The sequence below is a fragment of the Accipiter gentilis genome, unplaced genomic scaffold (genome assembly GCF_929443795.1).
Source record: "Accipiter gentilis unplaced genomic scaffold, bAccGen1.1, whole genome shotgun sequence".
In the NCBI taxonomy this organism is placed as follows: domain Eukaryota; kingdom Metazoa; phylum Chordata; class Aves; order Accipitriformes; family Accipitridae; genus Astur; species Astur gentilis.
This window is the reverse complement of record NW_026060919.1, coordinates 439,373-460,893: the sequence shown is the minus strand read 5'-3', so window position 1 is coordinate 460,893 and position 21,521 is coordinate 439,373.

The window sequence follows — 21,521 nt, the reverse complement described above, 5'->3', positions numbered from 1 at the left end:
TGGCCGGGCAGGGGCCGGGCCGAGCCGTCGGGCAAGGGCCTGGCCTTGGCCAGGCAGGGGCCTGGCCTGGGCCGGGCCGGGCCGGCGGGCAGGGGCCTAGCCTGGGCCAGGCCGGGCCTTGGCCGAGCCGGCGGGCCGGGGCCTGGCCTTGGCCGGGCCGGGCCGAGCCGGCGGGCAGGTGCCTGGCCTTGCCCAGGCCGGGCCGAGCCGGCGGGCAGGGGCCTGGCCTTGGCCGGGCCGGGCCTAGCCGGCGGGCAGGGGCCTGGCCTTGGCCGGGCCGGGCCGAGCCGGCGGGCAGGGGCCTGGCCTTGGCCGGGCCCGGCCGAGCCGGCGGGCAGGGGCCTGGCCTTGGCCGGGCCGGGCCGAGCCGGCGGGCAGGGGCCTGGCCCGGGCCGGGCCGAGCCGGCGGGCATGGGCCTGGCCTTGGCCAGGCAGGGGCCTGGCCTGGGCCGGGCCGGGCCGAGCCGGCGGGCAGGGGCCTGGCCTGGGCCGGGCCGGGCCGAGCCGGCGGGCAGGGGCCTGGCCTCGGCCGGGCTGGGCCGAGCCGGGGGCCGGGCCTTGGCCGGGCCTGGCCGAGCTGGCGGGCATGGTCCTGGCCTTGGCCGGGCAGGGGCCGGGCTGAGCCGGTGGGCAGAGGCCTGGCCTTGGCCGGGCAGGGGCCGGGCCGAGCGGGCGGGCAGGGGCCTGGCCTTGGCCGGGCAGGGGCCGGGCCGAGCGGGCGGGCAGGGGCCTGGCCTTGCCCGGGCCGGGCCGAGCCGAGCCTGCGGGCAGGGGCCTGGCCTTGCCTGGCCTTGGCCAGGCCGGGCCGAGCCGGCGGGCAGGGGCCTGGCCTTGGCCGGGCAGGGGCCGGGCCGAGCCGGCGGGCAGGGGCCTGGCCTCGGCCGGGCCTTGGCCGGGCCGGGCCGAGCCGGCGGGCAGGGGCCTGGCCTGGGCCGGGCCGGGCCGAGCCGGTGGGCAGGGGCCTGGCCTTGGCCGGGCCGGGCCGGGGCGTGCCGAGCCAGCGGGCAGGTGCCTGGCCTTTGCCGGGCCGGGGCGTGCCGAGCCGGCGGGCAGGGGCCTGGCCTCGGACGGGCCGGGGCGTGCCGAGCCGGCGGGCAGGGGCCTGGCCTTGGCCGGGCCGGGGCGTGCCGAGCCGGCGGGCAGGGGCCTGGCCTTGGCCGGGCCGGGCCGAGCCGGCGGGCAGGGGCCTGGCCTTGGCTGGGCCCAGCCGGCGGTCAGGGGCCTGGCTTTGGCCGGGCCGGGCCGGGGGGTGCCGAGCCGGCGGGCAGGGGCCTGGCCTTGTCCGGGCCGGGCCGGGCCGAGCCGGCGGGCAGGGGCCTGGCCTTGCCTGGCCTGGGCCGGGCCGGGCCGAGCCGGCGGGCAGGGGCCTGGCCAGGGCCGGGCCGGGCCGAGCCGGCGGGCAGGGGCCTGGCCTTGGCCGGGCCGGGCCGAGCCGTCGGGCAGGGGCCTGGCCCGGGCTGGGCCGAGCCGGCGGGCATGGGCCTGGCCTTGGCCAGGCAGGGGCCTGGCCTGGGCCGGGCCGAGCCGACGGGCAGGGGCCTGGCCTTGGCCGGGCCGGGCCGAGCCGGCGGGCAGGGGCCTAGCCTGGGCCAGGCCGGGCCTTGGCCGTGCCGGCGGGCCGGGGCCTGGCCTTGGCCGGGCCGGGCCGAGCCGGCGGGCAGGTGCCTGGCCTTGCCCGGGCCGGGCCGAGCCGGCGGGCAGGGGCCTGGCTTTGGCTGGGCCGAGCCGGCGGGCAGGGGCCTGGCTTTGGCCGGGCCGGGCCGGGGGGTGCCGAGCCGGCGGGTAGGGGCCTGGCCTTGTCCGGGCCGGGCCGGGCCGGCGGGCAGGGGCCTGGCCTTGTCCGGGCCTGGCCAGGCCGAGCCGGCGGGCAGGGGCCTGGCCTTCTCCGGGCCGAGCCGGCGGGCAGGGGCCTGGCCTTGGCCCGGACTTGGCTGGGCCGGGCTGAGCCGGCGGGCAGGGGCCTGGCCTTGGCCGGGCCGGGCCGAGCCGGCGGGCAGGGGCCTGGCCTTGGCCGGGCCGAGCCGGCGGGCAGGGGCCTGGCCTTGGCCGGGCAGGGGCCGGGCCGAACCGGCGGGCAGGGGCCTGGCCTTGGCCGGGCAGGGGCCGGGCCGAACCGGCGGGCAGGGGCCTGGCCTTGGCCGGGCCGGACCGAGCCGGCGGGCAGGGGCCTGGCCTTGGCCGGGCCGGGCCGAGCCGGCGGGCAGGGGCCTGGCCCGGGCCGGGCCGAGCCGGCGGGCATGGGCCTGGCCTTGGCCAGGCAGGGGCCTGGCCTGGGCCGGACCGGGCCGAGCCGGCGGGCAGGGGCCTGGCCTGGGCCGGGCCGAGCCGGCGGGCAGGGGCCTGGCCTTGGCCGGGCCGGGCCGAGCCGGCGGGCAGGGGCCTGGCCTTGGCCGGGCCCGGCCGAGCCGGCGGGCAGGGGCCTGGCCTTGGCCGGGCCGGGCCGAGCCGGCGGGCAGGGGCCTGGCCCGGGCCGGGCCGAGCCGGCGGGCATGGGCCTGGCCTTGGCCAGGCAGGGGCCTGGCCTGGGCCGGGCCGGGCCGAGCCGGCGGGCAGGGGCCTGGCCTTGGCCGGGCAGGGGCCGGGCCGTGCGGGCGGGCAGGGGCCTGGCCTTGGCCGGGCAGGGACCGGGCTGAGCGGGCGGGCAGGGGCCTGGCCTTGCCCGGGCCGGGCCGAGCCGAGCCGGCGGGCAGGGGCCTGGCCTTGCCTGGCCTTGGCCAGGCCGGGCCGAGCCGGCGGGCAGGGGCCTGGCCTTGGCCGGGCAGGGGCCGGGCCGAGCCGGCGGGCAGGGGCCTGGCCTGGGCCGGGCCGGGCCGAGCCGGTGGGCAGGGGCCTGGCCTTGGCCGGGCCGGGGCGTGCCGAGCCGGCGGGCAGGGGCCTGGCCTTGGCCGGGCCGGGGCGTGCCGAGCCGGCGGGCAGGGGCCTGGCCTTGGCCGGGCCGGGCCGAGCCGGCGGGCAGGGGCCTGGCCTTGGCTGGGCCGAGCCGGCGGTCAGGGGCCTGGCTTTGGCCGGGCCGGGCCGGGGGGTGCCGAGCCGGCGGGCAGGGGCCTGGCCTTGTCCGTGCCGGGCCGGGCCGAGCCGGCGGGCAGGGGCCTGGCCTTGCCTGGCCTGGGCCGGGCCGGGCCGAGCCGGCGGGCAGGGGCCTGGCCAGGGCCGGGCCGGGCCGAGCCGGCGGGCAGGGGCCTGGCCTTGGCCGGGCCGGGCCGAGCCGGCGGGCAGGGGACTGGCCCGGGCTGGGCCGAGCCGGCGGGCAGGGGCCTGGCCTTGGCCGGGCCGGGCCGAGCCGGCGGGCAGGGACCTAGCCTGGGCCAGGCCGGGCTTTGGCCGTGCCGGCGGGCCGGGGCCTGGCCTTGGCCGGGCCGGGCCGAGCCGGCGGGCAGGGGCCTGGCTTTGGCCGGGCCGAGCCGGCGGGCAGGGGCCTGGCTTTGGCCGGGCCGGGCCGGGGGGTGCCGAGCCGGCGGGCAGGGGCCTGGCCTTGTCCGGGCCGGGCCGGGCCGGCGGGCAGGGGCCTGGCCTTGTCCGGGCCTGGCCAGGCCGAGCCGGCGGGCAGGGGCATGGCCTTCTCCGGGCCGAGCCGGCGGGCAGGGGCCTGGCCTTGGCCCGGCCTTGGTCGGGCCGGGCCGAGCCGGCGGGCAGGGGCCTGGCCTTGGCCGGGCCGGGCCGAGCCGGCGGGCAGGGGCCTGGCCTTGGCCGGGCAGAGCCGGCGGGCAGGGGCCTGGCCTTGGCCGGGCAGGGGCCGGGCCGAACCGGCGGGCAGGGGCCTGGCCTTGGCCGGGCAGGGGCCGGGCCGAACCGGCGGGCAGGGGCCTGGCCTTGGCCGGGCCGGGCCGAGCCGGCGGGCAGGGGCCTGGCCCGGGCCGGGCCGAGCCGGCGGGCATGGGCCTGGCCTTGGCCAGGCAGGGGCCTGGCCTGGGCCGGACCGGGCCGAGCCGGCGGGCAGGGGCCTGGCCTGGGCCGGGCCGGGCCGAGCCGGCGGGCAGGGGCCTGGCCTCGGCCGGGCCGGGCCGAGCCGGGGGCCGGGCCTTGGCCGGGCCTGGCCGAGCCGGCGGGCATGGTCCTGGCCTTGGCCGGGCAGGGGCCGGGCCGAGCCGGCGGGCAGGGGCCTGGCCTTGGCCGGGCAGGGGCCGGGCCGAGCGGGCGGGCAGGGGCCTGGCCTTGGCCGGGCAGGGGCCGGGCCGAGCGGGCGGGCTGGGGCCTGGCCTTGCCCGGGCCGGGCCGAGCCGGCGGGCAGGGGCCTGGCCTTGCCTGGCCTTGGCCAGGCCGGGCCGAGCCGGCGGGCAGGGGCCTGGCCTTGGCCGGGCAGGGGCCGGGCCGAGCCGGCGGGCAGGGGCCTGGCCTCGTCCGGGCAGGGGCCGGGCCGAGCCGGCGGGCAGGGGCCTGGCCTCGGCCGGGCCTTGGCCGGGCCGGGCCGGGCCGAGCCGGCGGGCAGGGGCCTGGCCTGGGCCGGGCCGGGCCGAGCCGGTGGGCAGGGGCCTGGCCTTGGCCGGGCCGGGCCGGGGCGTGCCGAGCCAGCGGGCAGGGGCCTGGCCTTTGCCGGGCCGGGGCGTGCCGAGCCGGCGGGCAGGGGCCTGGCCTTGGCCGGGCCGGGGCGTGCCGAGCCGGCGGGCAGGGGCCTGGCCTTGGCCGGGCCGGGCCGAGCCGGCGGGCAGGGGCCTGGCCTTGGCTGGGCCGAGCCGGCGGTCAGGGGCCTGGCTTTGGCCGGGCCGGGCCGGGGGGTGCCGAGCCGGCGGGCAGGGGCCTGGCCTTGTCCGGGCCGGGCCGGGCCGAGCCGGCGGGCAGGGGCCTGGCCTTGCCTGGCCTGGGCCGGGCCGGGCCGAGCCGGCGGGCAGGGGCCTGGCCTTGTCCGGGCCGGGCCAGGCCGAGCCGGCGGGCAGGGGCCTGGCCTTCTCCGGGCCGAGCCGGCGGGCAGGGGCCTGGCCTTGGCCGGGCCGGGCCGAGCCGGCGGGCAGGGGCCTGGCCTTGGCCGGGCCGAGCCGGCGGGCAGGGGCCTGGCCTTGGCCAGGCAGGGGCCTGGCCTGGGCCGGGCCGAGCCGGCGGGCAGGGGCCTGGCCTTGGCCGGGCCGGGCCGAGCCGGCGGGCAGGGGCCTAGCCTGGGCCAGGCCGGGCCTTGGCCGTGCCGGCGGGCCGGGGCCTGGCCTTGGCCGGGCCGAGCCGGCGGGCAGGTGCCTGGCCTTGCCCGGGCCGGGCCGAGCCGGCGGGCAGGGGCCTGGCCTTGGCCGGGCCCGGCCGAGCCGGCGGGCAGGGGCCTGGCCTTGGCCAGGCAGGGGCCTGGCCTGGGCCGGGCCGGGCCGAGCCGGCGGGCAGGGGCCTGGCCTGGGCCGGGCCGGGCCGAGCCGGCGGGCAGGGGCCTGGCCTCGGCCGGGCCGGGCCGAGCCGGGGGCCGGGCCTTGGCCGGGCCTGGCCGAGCCGGCGGGCATGGTCCTGGCCTTGGCCGGGCAGGGGCCGGGCTGAGCCGGCGGGCAGAGGCCTGGCCTTGGCTGGGCAGGGGCCGGGCCGAGCGGGCGGGCAGGGGCCTGGCCTCGGCCGGGCCTTGGCCGGGCCGGGCCGAGCCGGCAGGCAGGGGCCTGGCCTGGGCCGGGCCGGGCCGAGCCGGTGGGCAGGGGCCTGGCCTTGGCCGGGCCGGGCCGGGGCGTGCCGAGCCAGCGGGCAGGGGCCTGGCCTTTGCCGGGCCGGGGCGTGCCGAGCCGGCGGGCAGGGGCCTGGCCTTGGCCGGGCCGGGGCGTGCCGTGCCGGCGGGCAGGGGCCTGGCCTTGGCCGGGCCGGGGCGTGCCGAGCCGGCGGGCAGGGGCCTGGCCTTGGCCGGGCCGGGCCGAGCCGGCGGGCAGGGGCCTGGCCTTGGCTGGGCCGAGCCGGCGGTCAGGGGCCTGGCTTTGGCCGGGCCGGGACGGGGGGTGCCGAGCCGGCGGGCAGGGGACTGGCCTTGTCCGGGCCGGGCCGGGCCGAGCCGGCGGGCAGGGGCCTGGCCTTGCCTGGCCTGGGCCGGGCCGGGCCGAGCCGGCGGGCAGGGGCCTGGCCAGGGCCGGGCCGGGCCGAGCCGGCGGGCAGGGGCCTGGCCTTGGCCGGGCCGGGCCGAGCCGTCGGGCAGGGGCCTGGCCCGGGCTGGGCCGAGCCGGCGGGCATGGGCCTGGCCTTGGCCAGGCAGGGGCCTGGCCTGGGCCGGGCCGAGCCGACGGGCAGGGGCCTGGCCTTGGCCGGGCCGGGCCGAGCCGGCGGGCAGGGGCCTAGCCTGGGCCAGGCCGGGCCTTGGCCGTGCCGGCGGGCCGGGGCCTGGCCTTGGCCGGGCCGGGCCGAGCCGGCGGGCAGGGGCCTGGCCTTGGCCGGGCCCGGCCGAGCCGGCGGGCAGGGGCCTGGCCTTGGCCGGGCCGGGCCGAGCCGGCGGGCAGGGGCCTGGCCCGGGCCGGGCCGAGCCGGCGGGCATGGGCCTGGCCTTGGCCAGGCAGGGGCCTGGCCTGGGCCGGGCCGGGCCGAGCCGGCGGGCAGGGGCCTGGCCTTGGCCGGGCAGGGGCCGGGCCGAGCGGGCGGGCAGGGGCCTGGCCTTGGCCGGGCAGGGGCCGGGCTGAGCGGGCGGGCAGGGGCCTGGCCTTGCCCGGGCCGGGCCGAGCCGAGCCGGCGGGCAGGGGCCTGGCCTTGCCTGGCCTTGGCCAGGCCGGGCCGAGCGGCGGGCAGGGGCCTGGCCTTGGCCGGGCAGGGGCCGGGCCGAGCCGGCGGGCAGGGGCCTGTCCTGGGCCGGGCCGGGCCGAGCCGGTGGGCAGGGGCCTGGCCTTGGCCGGGCCGGGCCGGGGCGTGCCGAGCCAGCGGGCAGGGGCCTGGCCATGGCCGGGCCGGGGCGTGCCGAGCCGGCGGGCAGGGGCCTGGCCTTGGCCGGGCCGGGGCGTGCCGAGCCGGCGGGCAGGGGCCTGGCCTTGGCCGGGCCGGGCCGAGCCGGCGGGCAGGGGCCTGGCCTTGGCTGGGCCGAGCCGGCGGTCAGGGGCCTGGCTTTGGCCGGGCCGGGCCGGGGGGTGCCGAGCCGGCGGGCAGGGGCCTGGCCTTGTCCGGGCCGGGCCGGGCCGAGCCGGCGGGCAGGGGCCTGGCCTTGCCTGGCCTGGGCCGGGCCGGGCCGAGCCGGCGGGCAGGGGCCTGGCCAGGGCCGGGCCGGGCCGAGCCGGCGGGCAGGGGCCTGGCCTTGGCCGGGCCGGGCCGAGCCGGCGGGCAGGGGCCTGGCCTGGGCTGGGCCGAGCCGGCGGGCATGGGCCTGGCCTTGCCCGGGCCGGGCCGAGCCGGCGGGCAGGGGCCTGGCTTTGGCCGGGCCGAGCCGGCGGGCAGGGGCCTGGCTTTGGCCGGGCCGGGCCGGGGGGTGCCGAGCCGGCGGGCAGGGGCCTGGCCTTGTCCGGGCCTGGCCAGGCCGAGCCGGCGGGCAGGGGCCTGGCCTTCTCCGGGCCGAGCCGGCGGGCAGGGGCCTGGCCTTGGCCCGGCCTTGGTCGGGCCGGGCTGAGCCGGCGGGCAGGGGCCTGGCCTTGGCCGGGCCGGGCCGAGCCGGCGGGCAGGGGCCTGGCCTTGGCCGGGCAGAGCCGGCGGGCAGGGGCCTGGCCTTGGCCGGGCAGGGGCTGGGCCGAACCGGCGTGCAGGGTCCTGGCCTTGGCCGGGCAGGGGCCGGGCCGAACCGGCGGGCAGGGGCCTGGCCTTGGCCGGGCCGGGCCGAGCCGGCGGGCAGGGGCCTGGCCCGGGTCGGGCCGAGCCGGCGGGCATGGGCCTGGCCTTGGCCAGGCAGGGGCCTGGCCTGGGCCGGACCGGGCCGAGCCGGCGGGCAGGGGCCTGGCCTGGGCCGGGCCGGGCCGAGCCGGCGGGCAGGGGCCTGGCCTCGGCCGGGCCGGGCCGAGCCGGGGGCCGGGCCTTGGCCGGGCCTGGCCGAGCCGGCGGGCATGGTCCTGGCCTTGGCCGGGCAGGGGCCGGGCCGAGCCGGCGGGCAGGGGCCTGGCCTTGGCCGGGCAGGGGCCGGGCCGAGCGGGCGGGCAGGGGCCTGGCCTTGGCCGGGCAGGAGCCGGGCCGAGCGGGCGGGCTGGGGCCTGGCCTTGCCCGGGCCGGGCCGAGCCGGCGGGCAGGGGCCTGGCCTTGCCTGGCCTTGGCCAGGCCGGGCCGAGCCGGCGGGCAGGGGCCTGGCCTTGTCCGGGCCGGGCCGGGCCGAGCCGGCGGGCAGGGGCCTGGCCTTGCCTGGCCTGGGCCGGGCCGGGCCGAGCCGGCGGGCAGGGGCCTGGCCAGGGCCGGGCCGGGCCGAGCCGGCGGGCAGGGGCCTGGCCTTGGCCGGGCCGGGCCGAGCCGGCGGGCAGGGGCCTGGCCTGGGCTGGGCCGAGCCGGCGGGCATGGGCCTGGCCTTGCCCGGGCCGGGCCGAGCCGGCGGGCAGGGGCCTGGCTTTGGCCGGGCCGTGCCGGCGGGCAGGGGCCTGGCTTTGGCCGGGCCGGGCCGGGGGGTGCCGAGCCGGCGGGCAGGGGCCTGGCCTTGTCCGGGCCGGGCCGGGCCGGCGGGCAGGGGCCTGGCCTTGTCCGGGCCTGGCCAGGCCGAGCCGGCGGGCAGGGGCCTGGCTTTGGCCGGGCCGGGCCGGGGGGTGCCGAGCCGGCGGGCAGGGGCCTGTCCTTGTCCGGGCCGAGCCGGCGGGCAGGGGACTGGCCTTGTCCCGGCCTTGGCCGGGCCGGGCTGAGCCGGCGGGCAGGGGCCTGGCCTGGGCCGGGCCGGGCCGAGCCGGTGGGCAGGGGCCTGGCCTTGGCCGGGCCGGGCCGGGGCGTGCCGGCGGGCAGGGGCCTGGCCTTGGCCGGGCCGGGGCGTGCCGTGCCGGCGGGCAGGGGCCTGGCCTTGGCCGGGCCGGGGCGTGCCGAGCCGGCGGGCAGGGGCCTGGCCTTGGCCGGGCCGGGCCGAGCCGGCGGGCAGGGGCCTGGCCTTGGCCGGGCCGGGCCGAGCCGTCGGGCAGGGGCCTGGCCCGGGCTGGGCCGAGCCGGCGGGCATGGGCCTGGCCTTGGCCAGGCAGGGGCCTGGCCTGGGCCGGGCCGAGCCGACGGGCAGCGGCCTGGCCTTGGCCGGGACGGGCCGAGCCGGCGGGCAGGGGCCTAGCCTGGGCCAGGCCGGGCCTTGGCCGTGCCGGCGGGCCGGGGCCTGGCCTTGGCCGGGCCGGGCCGAGCCGGCGGGCAGGGGCCTGGCCTTGGCCGGGCCCGGCCGAGCCGGCGGGCAGGGGCCTGGCCTTGGCCGGGCCGGGCCGAGCCGGCGGGCAGGGGCCTGGCCCGGGCCGGGCCGAGCCGGCGGGCATGGGCCTGGCCTTGGCCAGGCAGGGGCCTGGCCTGGGCCGGGCCGGGCCGAGCCGGCGGGCAGGGGCCTGGCCTTGGCCGGGCAGGGGCCGGGCCGAGCGGGCGGGCAGGGGCCTGGCCTTGGCCGGGCAGGGGCCGGGCTGAGCGGGCGGGCAGGGGCCTGGCCTTGCCCGGGCCGGGCCGAGCCGAGCCGGCGGGCAGGGGCCTGGCCTTGCCTGGCCTTGGCCAGGCCGGGCCGAGCGGCGGGCAGGGGCCTGGCCTTGGCCGGGCAGGGGCCGGGCCGAGCCGGCGGGCAGGGGCCTGGCCTGGGCCGGGCCGGGCCGAGCCGGTGGGCAGGGGCCTGGCCTTGGCCGGGCCGGGCCGGGGCGTGCCGAGCCAGCGGGCAGGGGCCTGGCCATGGCCGGGCCGGGGCGTGCCGAGCCGGCGGGCAGGGGCCTGGCCTTGGCCGGGCCGGGGCGTGCCGAGCCGGCGGGCAGGGGCCTGGCCTTGGCCGGGCCGGGCCGAGCCGGCGGGCAGGGGCCTGGCCTTGGCTGGGCCGAGCCGGCGGTCAGGGGCCTGGCTTTGGCCGGGCCGGGCCGGGGGGTGCCGAGCCGGCGGGCAGGGGCCTGGCCTTGTCCGGGCCGGGCCGGGCCGAGCCGGCGGGCAGGGGCCTGGCCTTGCCTGGCCTGGGCCGGGCCGGGCCGAGCCGGCGGGCAGGGGCCTGGCCAGGGCCGGGCCGGGCCGAGCCGGCGGGCAGGGGCCTGGCCTTGGCCGGGCCGGGCCGAGCCGGCGGGCAGGGGCCTGGCCTGGGCTGGGCCGAGCCGGCGGGCATGGGCCTGGCCTTGCCCGGGCCGGGCCGAGCCGGCGGGCAGGGGCCTGGCTTTGGCCGGGCCGTGCCGGCGGGCAGGGGCCTGGCTTTGGCCGGGCCGGGCCGGGGGGTGCCGAGCCGGCGGGCAGGGGCCTGGCCTTGTCCGGGCCGGGCCGGGCCGGCGGGCAGGGGCCTGGCCTTGTCCGGGCCTGGCCAGGCCGAGCCGGCGGGCAGGGGCCTGGCTTTGGCCGGGCCGGGCCGGGGGGTGCCGAGCCGGCGGGCAGGGGCCTGTCCTTGTCCGGGCCGAGCCGGCGGGCAGGGGACTGGCCTTGTCCCGGCCTTGGCCGGGCCGGGCTGAGCCGGCGGGCAGGGGCCTGGCCTTGGCCGGGCCGGGCCGAGCCGGCGGGCAGGGGCCTGGCCTTGGCCGGGCAGGGGCCGGGCCGAACCGGCGGGCAGGGGCCTGTCCTTGGCCGGGCCGGGCCGAGCCGGCGGGCAGGGGCCTGGCTTTGGCCGGGCCGGGCCGGCGGGCAGGGGCCGAGCCGGCGGGCAGGGGCCTGGCTTTGGCCGGGCCGGGCCGGGGGGTGCCGAGCCGGCGGGCAGGGGCCTGGCCTTGTCCGGGCAGGGGCCTGGCCTGGGCCGGGCAGGGACTTGGCCTGGGCCGGGCTGGGCCGAGCCGGCGGGCAGGGGCCTGGCCTCGGCCGGGCCGAGCCGGCGGGCCGGGGCCTGGCCTTGGCCGGGCAGGGGCCGGGCCGAACCGGTTGGCAGGGGCCTGGCCTTGGCCGGGCAGGGGCCGGGCCGAACCGGCGGGCAGGGGCCTGTCCTTGGCCGGGACGGGCCGAGCCGGCGGGCAGGGGCCTGGCTTTGGCCGGGCCGGGCCGGCGGGCAGGGGCCGAGCCGGCGGGCAGGGGCCTGGCTTTGGCCGGGCCGGGCCGGGGGGTGCCGAGCCGGCGGGCAGGGGCCTGGCCTTGTCCGGGCAGGGGCCTGGCCTGGGCCGGGCAGGGACTTGTCCTGGGCCGGGCTGGGCCGAGCCGGCGGGCAGGGGCCTGGCCTCGGCCGGGCCGAGCCGGCGGGCCGGGGCCTGGCCTTGGCCGGGCCGGGCCGGCGGGCAGGGGCCTGGCCTTGGCCGGGCAGGTGCCGGGCCGAGCCGGCGGGCAGGGGCCTGGCCTTGGCCGGGCAGGGGCCGGGCCGAGCCGTCGGGCAAGGGCCTGGCCTTGGCCAGGCAGGGGCCTGGCCTGGGCCGGGCCGGGCCGGCGGGCAGGGGCCTAGCCTGGGCCAGGCCGGGCCTTGGCCGAGCCGGCGGGCCGGGGCCTGGCCTTGGCCGGGCCGGGCCGAGCCGGCGGGCAGGTGCCTGGCCTTGCCCGGGCCGGGCCGAGCCGGCGGGCAGGGGCCTGGCCTTGGCCGGGCCGGGCCGAGCCGGCGGGCAGGGGCCTGGCCTTGGCCGGGCAGGGGCCGGGCCGAGCCGTCGGGCAAGGGCCTGGCCTTGGCCAGGCAGGGGCCTGGTTTGGGCCGGGCCGGGCCGGCGGGCAGGGGCCTAGCCTGGGCCAGGCCGGGCCTTGGCCCAGCCGGCGGGCCGGGGCCTTGCCTTGGCCGGGCCGGGCCGAGCCGGCGGGCAGGTGCCTGGCCTTGCCCGGGCCGGGCCGAGCCGGCGGGCAGGGGCCTGGCCTTGGCCGGGCCGGGCCGAGCCGGCGGGCAGGGGCCTGGCCTTGGCCGGGCCCGGCCGAGCCGGCGGGCAGGGGCCTGGCCTTGGCCGGGCCCGGCCGAGCCGGCGGGCAGGGGCCTGGCCTTGGCCGGGCCGGGCCGAGCCGGCGGGCAGGGGCCTGGCCCGGGCCGGGCCGAGCCGGCGGGCATGGGCCTGGCCTCGGCCGGGCCCGGCCGAGCCGGCGGGCAGGGGCCTGGCCTTGGCCGGGCCGGGGCGTGCCGTGCCGGCGGGCAGGGGCCTGGCCTTGGCCGGGCCGGGGCGTGCCGAGCCGGCGGGCAGGGGCCTGGCCTTGGCCGGGCCGGGCCGAGCCGGCGGGCAGGGGCCTGGCCTTGGCTGGGCCGAGCCGGCGGTCAGGGGCCTGGCTTTGGCCGGGCCGGGACGGGGGGTGCCGAGCCGGCGGGCAGGGGCCTGGCCTTGTCCGGGCCGGGCCGGGCCGAGCCGGCGGGCAGGGGCCTGGCCTTGCCTGGCCTGGGCCAGGCCGGGCCGAGCCGGCGGGCAGGGGCCTGGCCAGGGCCGGGCCGGGCCGAGCCGGCGGGCAGGGGCCTGGCCTTGGCCGGGCCGGGCCGAGCCGTCGGGCAGGGGCCTGGCCCGGGCTGGGCCGAGCCGGCGGGCATGGGCCTGGCCTTGGCCAGGCAGGGGCCTGGCCTTGGCCGGGCCGGGCCGAGCCGGCGGGCAGGGGCCTAGCCTGGGCCAGGCCGGGCCTTGGCCGTGCCGGCGGGCCGGGGCCTGGCCTTGGCCGGGCCGGGCCGAGCCGGCGGGCAGGGGCCTGGCCCGGGTCGGGCCGAGCCGGCGGGCATGGGCCTGGCCTTGGCCAGGCAGGGGCCTGGCCTGGGCCGGACCGGGCCGAGCCGGCGGGCAGGGGCCTGGCCTGGGCCGGGCCGGGCCGAGCCGGCGGGCAGGGGCCTGGCCTCGGCCGGGCCGGGCCGAGCCGGGGGCCGGGCCTTGGCCGGGCCTGGCCGAGCCGGCGGGCATGGTCCTGGCCTTGGCCGGGCAGGGGCCGGGCCGAGCCGGCGGGCAGGGGCCTGGCCTTGGCCGGGCAGGGGCCGGGCCGAGCGGGCGGGCAGGGGCCTGGCCTTGGCCGGGCCGGGCCGAGCCGGCGGGCAGGGGCCTGGCCTTGCCTGGCCTTGGCCAGGCCGGGCCGAGCCGGCGGGCAGGGGCCTGGCCTTGGCCGGGCAGGGGCCGGGCCGAGCCGGCGGGCAGGGGCCTGGCCTCGGCCGGGCAGGGGCCGGGCCGAGCCGGCGGGCAGGGGCCTGGCCTCGGCCGGGCCTTGGCCGGGCCGGGCCGGGCCGAGCCGGCGGGCAGGGGCCTGGCCTGGGCCGGGCCGGGCCGAGCCGGTGGGCAGGGGCCTGGCCTTGGCCGGGCCGGGCCGGGGCGTGCCGAGCCAGCGGGCAGGGGCCTGGCCTTTGCCGGGCCGGGGCGTGCCGAGCCGGCGGGCAGGGGCCTGGCCTTGGCCGGGCCGGGGCGTGCCGAGCCGGCGGGCAGGGGCCTGGCCTTGGCCGGGCCGGGCCGAGCCGGCGGGCAGGGGCCTGGCCTTGGCTGGGCCGAGCCGGCGGTCAGGGGCCTGGCTTTGGCCGGGCCGGGCCGGGGGGTGCCGAGCCGGCGGGCAGGGGCCTGGCCTTGTCCGGGCCGGGCCGGGCCGAGCCGGCGGGCAGGGGCCTGGCCTTGCCTGGCCTGGGCCGGGCCGGGCCGAGCCGGCGGGCAGGGGCCTGGCCTTGTACGGGCCGGGCCAGGCCGAGCCGGCGGGCAGGGGCCTGGCCTTCTCCGGGCCGAGCCGGCGGGCAGGGGCCTGGCCTTGGCCGGGCCGGGCCGAGCCGGCGGGCAGGGGCCTGGCCTTGGCCGGGCCGAGCCGGCGGGCAGGGGCCTGGCCTTGGCCGGGAAGGGGCCGGGCCGAACCGGCGGGCAGGGGCCTGGCCTTGGCCGGGCAGGGGCCGGGCCGAACCGGCGGGCAGGGGCCTGGCCTTGGCCGGGCCGGGCCGAGCTGGCGGGCAGGGGCCTGGCTTTGGCCGGGCCGGGCCGGCGGGCAGGGGCCGAGCCGGCGGGCAGGGGCCTGGCTTTGGCCGGGCCGGGCCGGGGGGTGCCGAGCCGGCGGGCAGGGGCCTGGCCTTGTCCGGGCCGGGCCCAGCCGGCGGGCAGGGGCCTGGCCTGGGCTGGGCAGGGACTTGGCCTGGGCCGGCCTGGGCCGAGCCGGCGGGCAGGGGCCTGGCCTCGGCCGGGCCGAGCCGGCGGGCAGGGGCCTGGCCTTGGCCGGGCCGGGCCGAGCCGGCGGGCAGGGGCCTGGCCCGGGCCGGGCCGAGCCGGCGGGCATGGGACTGGCCTTGGCCAGGTAGGGGCCTGGCCTGGGCCGGGCCGAGCCGGCGGGCAGGGGCCTGGCCTTGGCCGGGCCGGGCCGAGCCGGCGGGCAGGGGCCTAGCCTGGGCCAGGCCGGGCCTTGGCCGTGCCGGCGGGCCGGGGCCTGGCCTTGCCCGGGCCGGGCCGAGCCGGCGGGCAGGTGCCTGGCCTTGCCCGGGCCGGGCCGAGCCGGCGGGCAGGGGCCTGGCTTTGGCTGGGCCGAGCCGGCGGGCAGGGGCCTGGCTTTGGCCGGGCCGGGCCGGGGGGTGCCGAGCCGGCGGGCAGGGGCCTGTCCTTGTCCGGGCCGAGCCGGCGGGCAGGGGACTGGCCTTGTCCCGGCCTTGGCCGGGCCGGGCTGAGCCGGCGGGCAGGGGCCTGGCCTTGGCCGGGCCGGGCCGAGCCGGCGGGCAGGGGCCTGGCCTTGGCCGGGCAGGGGCCGGGCCGAACCGGCGGGCAGGGGCCTGTCCTTGGCCGGGCCGGGCCGAGCCGGCGGGCAGGGGCCTGGCTTTGGCCGGGCCGGGCCGGCGGGCAGGGGCCGAGCCGGCGGGCAGGGGCCTGGCTTTGGCCGGGCCGGGCCGGGGGGTGCCGAGCCGGCGGGCAGGGGCCTGGCCTTGTCCGGGCAGGGGCCTGGCCTGGGCCGGGCAGGGACTTGGCCTGGGCCGGGCTGGGCCGAGCCGGCGGGCAGGGGCCTGGCCTCGGCCGGGCCGAGCCGGCGGGCCGGGGCCTGGCCTTGGCCGGGCCGGGCCGGCGGGCAGGGGCCTGGCCTTGGCCGGGCAGGTGCCGGGCCGAGCCGGCGGGCAGGGGCCTGGCCTTGGCCGGGCAGGGGCCGGGCCGAGCCGTCGGGCAAGGGCCTGGCCTTGGCCAGGCAGGGGCCTGGCCTGGGCCGGGCCGGGCCGGCGGGCAGGGGCCTAGCCTGGGCCAGGCCGGGCCTTGGCCGAGCCGGCGGGCCGGGGCCTGGCCTTGGCCGGGCCGGGCCGAGCCGGCGGGCAGGTGCCTGGCCTTGCCCGGGCCGGGCCGAGCCGGCGGGCAGGGGCCTGGCCTTGGCCGGGCCGGGCCGAGCCGGCGGGCAGGGGCCTGGCCCGGGCCGGGCCGAGCCGGCGGGCAGGGGCCTGGCCTTGGCCAGGCAGGGGCCTGGCCTGGGCCGGGCCGGGCCGAGCCGGCGGGCAGGGGCCTGGCCTGGGCCGGGCCGGGCCGAGCCGGCGGGCAGGGGCCTGGCCTCGGCCGGGCCGGGCCGAGCCGGGGGCCGGGCCTTGGCCGGGCCTGGCCGAGCCGGCGGGCATGGTCCTGGCCTTGGCCGGGTAGGGGCCGGGCTGAGCCGGCGGGCAGAGGCCTGGCCTTGGCCGGGCAGGGGCCGGGCCGAGCGGGCGGGCAGGGGCCTGGCCTTGGCCGGGCAGGGGCCGGGCCGAGCGGGCGGGCAGGGGCCTGGCCTTGCCCGGGCCGGGCCGAGCCGAGCCGGCGGGCAGGGGCCTGGCCTTGCCTGGCCTTGGCCAGGCCGGGCCGAGCCGGCGGGCAGGGGCCTGGCCTTGGCCGGGCAGGGGCCGGGCCGAGCCGGCGGGCAGGGGCCTGGCCTCGGCCGGGCAGGGGCCGGGCCGAGCCGGCGGGCAGGGGCCTGGCCTCGGCCGGGCCTTGGCCGGGCCGGGCCGGGCCGAGCCGGCGGGCAGGGGCCTGGCCTGGGCCGGGCCGGGCCGAGCCGGTGGGCAGGGGCCTGGCCTTGGCCGGGCCGGGCCGGGGCGTGCCGAGCCAGCGGGCAGGGGCCTGGCCTTTGCCGGGCCGGGGCGTGCCGAGCCGGCGGGCAGGGGCCTGGCCTTGGCCGGGCCGGGGCGTGCCGAGCCGGCGGGCAGGGGCCTGGCCTTGGCCGGGCCGGGCCGAGCCGGCGGGCAGGGGCCTGGCCTTGGCTGGGCCGAGCCGGCGGTCAGGGGCCTGGCTTTGGCCGGGCCGGGCCGGGGGGTGCCGAGCCGGCGGGCAGGGGCCTGGCCTTGTCCGGGCCGGGCCGGGCCGAGCCGGCGGGCAGGGGCCTGGCCTTGCCTGGCCTGGGCCGGGCCGGGCCGAGCCGGCGGGCAGGGGCCTGGCCTTGTCCGGGCCGGGCCAGGCCGAGCCGGCGGGCAGGGGCCTGGCCTTCTCCGGGCCGAGCCGGCGGGCAGGGGCCTGGCCTTGGCCGGGCCGGGCCGAGCCGGCGGGCAGGGGCCTGGCCTTGGCCGGGCCGAGCCGGCGGGCAGGGGCCTGGCCTTGGCCGGGAAGGGGCCGGGCCGAACCGGCGGGCAGGGGCCTGGCCTTGGCCGGGCAGGGGCCGGGCCGAACCGGCGGGGAGGGGCCTGGCCTTGGCCGGGCCGGGCCGAGCTGGCGGGCAGGGGCCTGGCCTTGGCCGGGCCGGGCCGAGCCGGCGGGCAGGGGCCTGGCCCGGGCCGGGCCGAGCCGGCGGGCATGGGCCTGGCCTCCGCCGGGCCCGGCCGAGCCGGCGGGCAGGGGCCTGGCCTTGGCCGGGCCGGGCCGAGCCGGCGGGCAGGGGCCTGGCCCGGGCCGGGCCGAGCCGGCGGGCATGGGCCTGGCCTTGGCCAGGCAGGGGCCTGGCCTGGGCCGGGCCGGGCCGAGCCGGCGGGCAGGGGCCTGGCCTGGGCCGGGCCGGGCCGAGCCGGCGGGCAGGGGCCTGGCCTCGGCCGGGCCGGGCCGAGCCGGGGGCCGGGCCTTGGCCGGGCCTGGCCGAGCCGGCGGGCATGGTCCTGGCCTTGGCCGGGCAGGGGCCGGGCTGAGCCGGCGGGCAGAGGCCTGGCCTTGGCTGGGCAGGGGCCGGGCCGAGCGGGCGGGCAGGGGCCTGGCCTCGGCCGGGCCTTGGCCGGGCCGGGCCGAGCCGGCGGGCAGGGGCCTGGCCTGGGCCGGGCCGGGCCGAGCCGGTGGGCAGGGGCCTGGCCTTGGCCGGGCCGGGCCGGGGCGTGCCGGCGGGCAGGGGCCTGGCCTTGGCCGGGCCGGGGCGTGCCGTGCCGGCGGGCAGGGGCCTGGCCTTGGCCGGGCCGGGGCGTGCCGAGCCGGCGGGCAGGGGCCTGGCCTTGGCCGGGCCGGGCCGAGCCGGCGGGCAGGGGCCTGGCCTTGGCCGGGCCGGGCCGAGCCGTCGGGCAGGGGCCTGGCCCGGGCTGGGCCGAGCCGGCGGGCATGGGCCTGGCCTTGGCCAGGCAGGGGCCTGGCCTGGGCCGGGCCGAGCCGACGGGCAGGGGCCTGGCCTTGGCCGGGACGGGCCGAGCCGGCGGGCAGGGGCCTAGCCTGGGCCAGGCCGGGCCTTGGCCGTGCCGGCGGGCCGGGGCCTGGCCTTGGCCGGGCCGGGCCGAGCCGGCGGGCAGGGGCCTGGCCTTGGCCGGGCCCGGCCGAGCCGGCGGGCAGGGGCCTGGCCTTGGCCGGGCCGGGCCGAGCCGGCGGGCAGGGGCCTGGCCCGGGCCGGGCCGAGCCGGCGGGCATGGGCCTGGCCTTGGCCAGGCAGGGGCCTGGCCTGGGCCGGGCCGGGCCGAGCCGGCGGGCAGGGGCCTGGCCTTGGCCGGGCAGGGGCCGGGCCGAGCGGGCGGGCAGGGGCCTGGCCTTGGCCGGGCAGGGGCCGGGCTGAGCGGGCGGGCAGGGGCCTGGCCTTGCCCGGGCCGGGCCGAGCCGAGCCGGCGGGCAGGGGCCTGGCCTTGCCTGGCCTTGGCCAGGCCGGGCCGAGCGGCGGGCAGGGGCCTGGCCTTGGCCGGGCAGGGGCCGGGCCGAGCCGGCGGGCAGGGGCCTGGCCTGGGCCGGGCCGGGCCGAGCCGGTGGGCAGGGGCCTGGCCTTGGCCGGGCCGGGCCGGGGCGTGCCGAGCCAGCGGGCAGGGGCCTGGCCATGGCCGGGCCGGGGCGTGCCGAGCCGGCGGGCAGGGGCCTGGCCTTGGCCGGGCCGGGGCGTGCCGAGCCGGCGGGCAGGGGCCTGGCCTTGGCCGGGCCGGGCCGAGCCGGCGGGCAGGGGCCTGGCCTTGGCTGGGCCGAGCCGGCGGTCAGGGGCCTGGCTTTGGCCGGGCCGGGCCGGGGGGTGCCGAGCCGGCGGGCAGGGGCCTGGCCTTGTCCGGGCCGGGCCGGGCCGAGCCGGCGGGCAGGGGCCTGGCCTTGCCTGGCCTGGGCCGGGCCGGGCCGAGCCGGCGGGCAGGGGCCTGGCCAGGGCCGGGCCGGGCCGAGCCGGCGGGCAGGGGCCTGGCCTTGGCCGGGCCGGGCCGAGCCGGCGGGCAGGGGCCTGGCCTGGGCTGGGCCGAGCCGGCGGGCATGGGCCTGGCCTTGCCCGGGCCGGGCCGAGCCGGCGGGCAGGGGCCTGGCTTTGGCCGGGCCGTGCCGGCGGGCAGGGGCCTGGCTTTGGCCGGGCCGGGCCGGGGGGTGCCGAGCCGGCGGGCAGGGGCCTGGCCTTGTCCGGGCCGGGCCGGGCCGGCGGGCAGGGGCCTGGCCTTGTCCGGGCCTGGCCAGGCCGAGCCGGCGGGCAGGGGCCTGGCTTTGGCCGGGCCGGGCCGGGGGGTGCCGAGCCGGCGGGCAGGGGCCTGTCCTTGTCCGGGCCGAGCCGGCGGGCAGGGGACTGGCCTTGTCCCGGCCTTGGCCGGGCCGGGCTGAGCCGGCGGGCAGGGGCCTGGCCTTGGCCGGGCCGGGCCGAGCCGGCGGGCAGGGGCCTGGCCTTGGCCGGGCAGGGGCCGGGCCGAACCGGCGGGCAGGGGCCTGTCCTTGGCCGGGCCGGGCCGAGCCGGCGGGCAGGGGCCTGGCTTTGGCCGGGCCGGGCCGGCGGGCAGGGGCCGAGCCGGCGGGCAGGGGCCTGGCTTTGGCCGGGCCGGGCCGGGGGGTGCCGAGCCGGCGGGCAGGGGCCTGGCCTTGTCCGGGCAGGGGCCTGGCCTGGGCCGGGCAGGGACTTGGCCTGGGCCGGGCTGGGCCGAGCCGGCGGGCAGGGGCCTGGCCTCGGCCGGGCCGAGCCGGCGGGCCGGGGCCTGGCCTTGGCCGGGCAGGGGCCGGGCCGAACCGGTTGGCAGGGGCCTGGCCTTGGCCGGGCAGGGGCCGGGCCGAACCGGCGGGCAGGGGCCTGTCCTTGGCCGGGACGGGCCGAGCCGGCGGGCAGGGGCCTGGCTTTGGCCGGGCCGGGCCGGCGGGCAGGGGCCGAGCCGGCGGGCAGGGGCCTGGCTTTGGCCGGGCCGGGCCGGGGGGTGCCGAGCCGGCGGGCAGGGGCCTGGCCTTGTCCGGGCAGGGGCCTGGCCTGGGCCGGGCAGGGACTTGTCCTGGGCCGGGCTGGGCCGAGCCGGCGGGCAGGGGCCTGGCCTCGGCCGGGCCGAGCCGGCGGGCCGGGGCCTGGCCTTGGCCGGGCCGGGCCGGCGGGCAGGGGCCTGGCCTTGGCCGGGCAGGTGCCGGGCCGAGCCGGCGGGCAGGGGCCTGGCCTTGGCCGGGCAGGGGCCGGGCCGAGCCGTCGGGCAAGGGCCTGGCCTTGGCCAGGCAGGGGCCTGGCCTGGGCCGGGCCGGGCCGGCGGGCAGGGGCCTAGCCTGGGCCAGGCCGGGCCTTGGCCGAGCCGGCGGGCCGGGGCCTGGCCTTGGCCGGGCCGGGCCGAGCCGGCGGGCAGGTGCCTGGCCTTGCCCGGGCCGGGCCGAGCCGGCGGGCAGGGGCCTGGCCTTGGCCGGGCCGGGCCGAGCCGGCGGGCAGGGGCCTGGCCTTGGCCGGGCAGGGGCCGGGCCGAGCCGTCGGGCAAGGGCCTGGCCTTGGCCAGGCAGGGGCCTGGTTTGGGCCGGGCCGGGCCGGCGGGCAGGGGCCTAGCCTGGGCCAGGCCGGGCCTTGGCCCAGCCGGCGGGCCGGGGCCTTGCCTTGGCCGGGCCGGGCCGAGCCGGCGGGCAGGTGCCTGGCCTTGCCCGGGCCGGGCCGAGCCGGCGGGCAGGGGCCTGGCCTTGGCCGGGCCGGGCCGAGCCGGCGGGCAGGGGCCTGGCCTTGGCCGGGCCCGGCCGAGCCGGCGGGCAGGGGCCTGGCCTTGGCCGGGCCCGGCCGAGCCGGCGGGCAGGGGCCTGGCCTTGGCCGGGCCGGGCCGAGCCGGCGGGCAGGGGCCTGGCCCGGGCCGGGCCGAGCCGGCGGGCATGGGCCTGGCCTCGGCCGGGCCCGGCCGAGCCGGCGGGCAGGGGCTTGGCCTTGGCCGGGCCGGGCCGAGCCGGCGGGCAGGGGCCTGGCCCGGGCCGGGCCGAGCCGGCGGGCATGGGCCTGGCCTTGGCCAGGCAGGGGCCTGGCCTGGGCCGGGCCGGGCCGAGCCGGCGGGCAGGGGCCTGGCCTGGGCCGGGCCGGGCCGAGCCGGCGGGCAGGGGCCTGGCCTCGGCCGGGCCGGGCCGAGCCGGGGGCCGGGCCTTGGCCGGGCCTGGCCGAGCCGGCGGGCATGGTCCTGGCCTTGGCCGGGCAGGGGCCGGGCTGAGCCGGCGGGCAGAGGCCTGGCCTTGGCTGGGCAGGGGCCGGGCCGAGCGGGCGGGCAGGGGCCTGGCCTCGGCCGGGCCTTGGCCGGGCCGGGCCGAGCCGGCGGGCAGGGGCCTGGCCTGGGCCGGGCCGGGCCGAGCCGGTGGGCAGGGGCCTGGCCTTGGCCGGGCCGGGCCGGGGCGTGCCGGCGGGCAGGGGCCTGGCCTTGGCCGGGCCGGGGCGTGCCGTGCCGGCGGGCAGGGGCCTGGCCTTGGCCGGGCCGGGGCGTGCCGAGCCGGCGGGCAGGGGCCTGGCCTTGGCCGGGCCGGGCCGAGCCGGCGGGCAGGGGCCTGGCCTTGGCTGGGCCGAGCCGGCGGTCAGGGGCCTGGCTTTGGCCGGGCCGGGACGGGGGGTGCCGAGCCGGCGGGCAGGGGCCTGGCCTTGTCCGGGCCGGGCCGGGCCGAGCCGGCGGGCAGGGGCCTGGCCTTGCCTGGCCTGGGCCAGGCCGGGCCGAGCCGGCGGGCAGGGGCCTGGCCAGGGCCGGGCCGGGCCGAGCCGGCGGGCAGGGGCCTGGCCTTGGCCGGGCCGGGCCGAGCCGTCGGGCAGGGGCCTGGCCCGGGCTGGGCCGAGCCGGCGGGCATGGGCCTGGCCTTGGCCAGGCAGGGGCCTGGCCTTGGCCGGGCCGGGCCGAGCCGGCGGGCAGGGGCCTGGCCTTGGCCGGGCAGGGGCCGGGCCGAACCGGCGGGCAGGGGCCTGTCCTTGGCCGGGCCGGGCCGAGCCGGCGGGCAGGGGCCTGGCTTTGGCCGGGCCGGGCCGGCGGGCAGGGGCCGAGCCGGCGGGCAGGGGCCTGGCTTTGGCCGGGCCGGGCCGGGGGGTGCCGAGCCGGCGGGCAGGGGCCTGGCCTTGTCCGGGCAGGGGCCTGGCCTGGGCCGGGCAGGGACTTGGCCTGGGCCGGGCTGGGCCGAGCCGGCGGGCAGGGGCCTGGCCTCGGCCGGGCCGAGCCGGCGGGCCGGGGCCTGGCCTTGGCCGGGCAGGGGCCGGGCCGAACCGGTTGGCAGGGG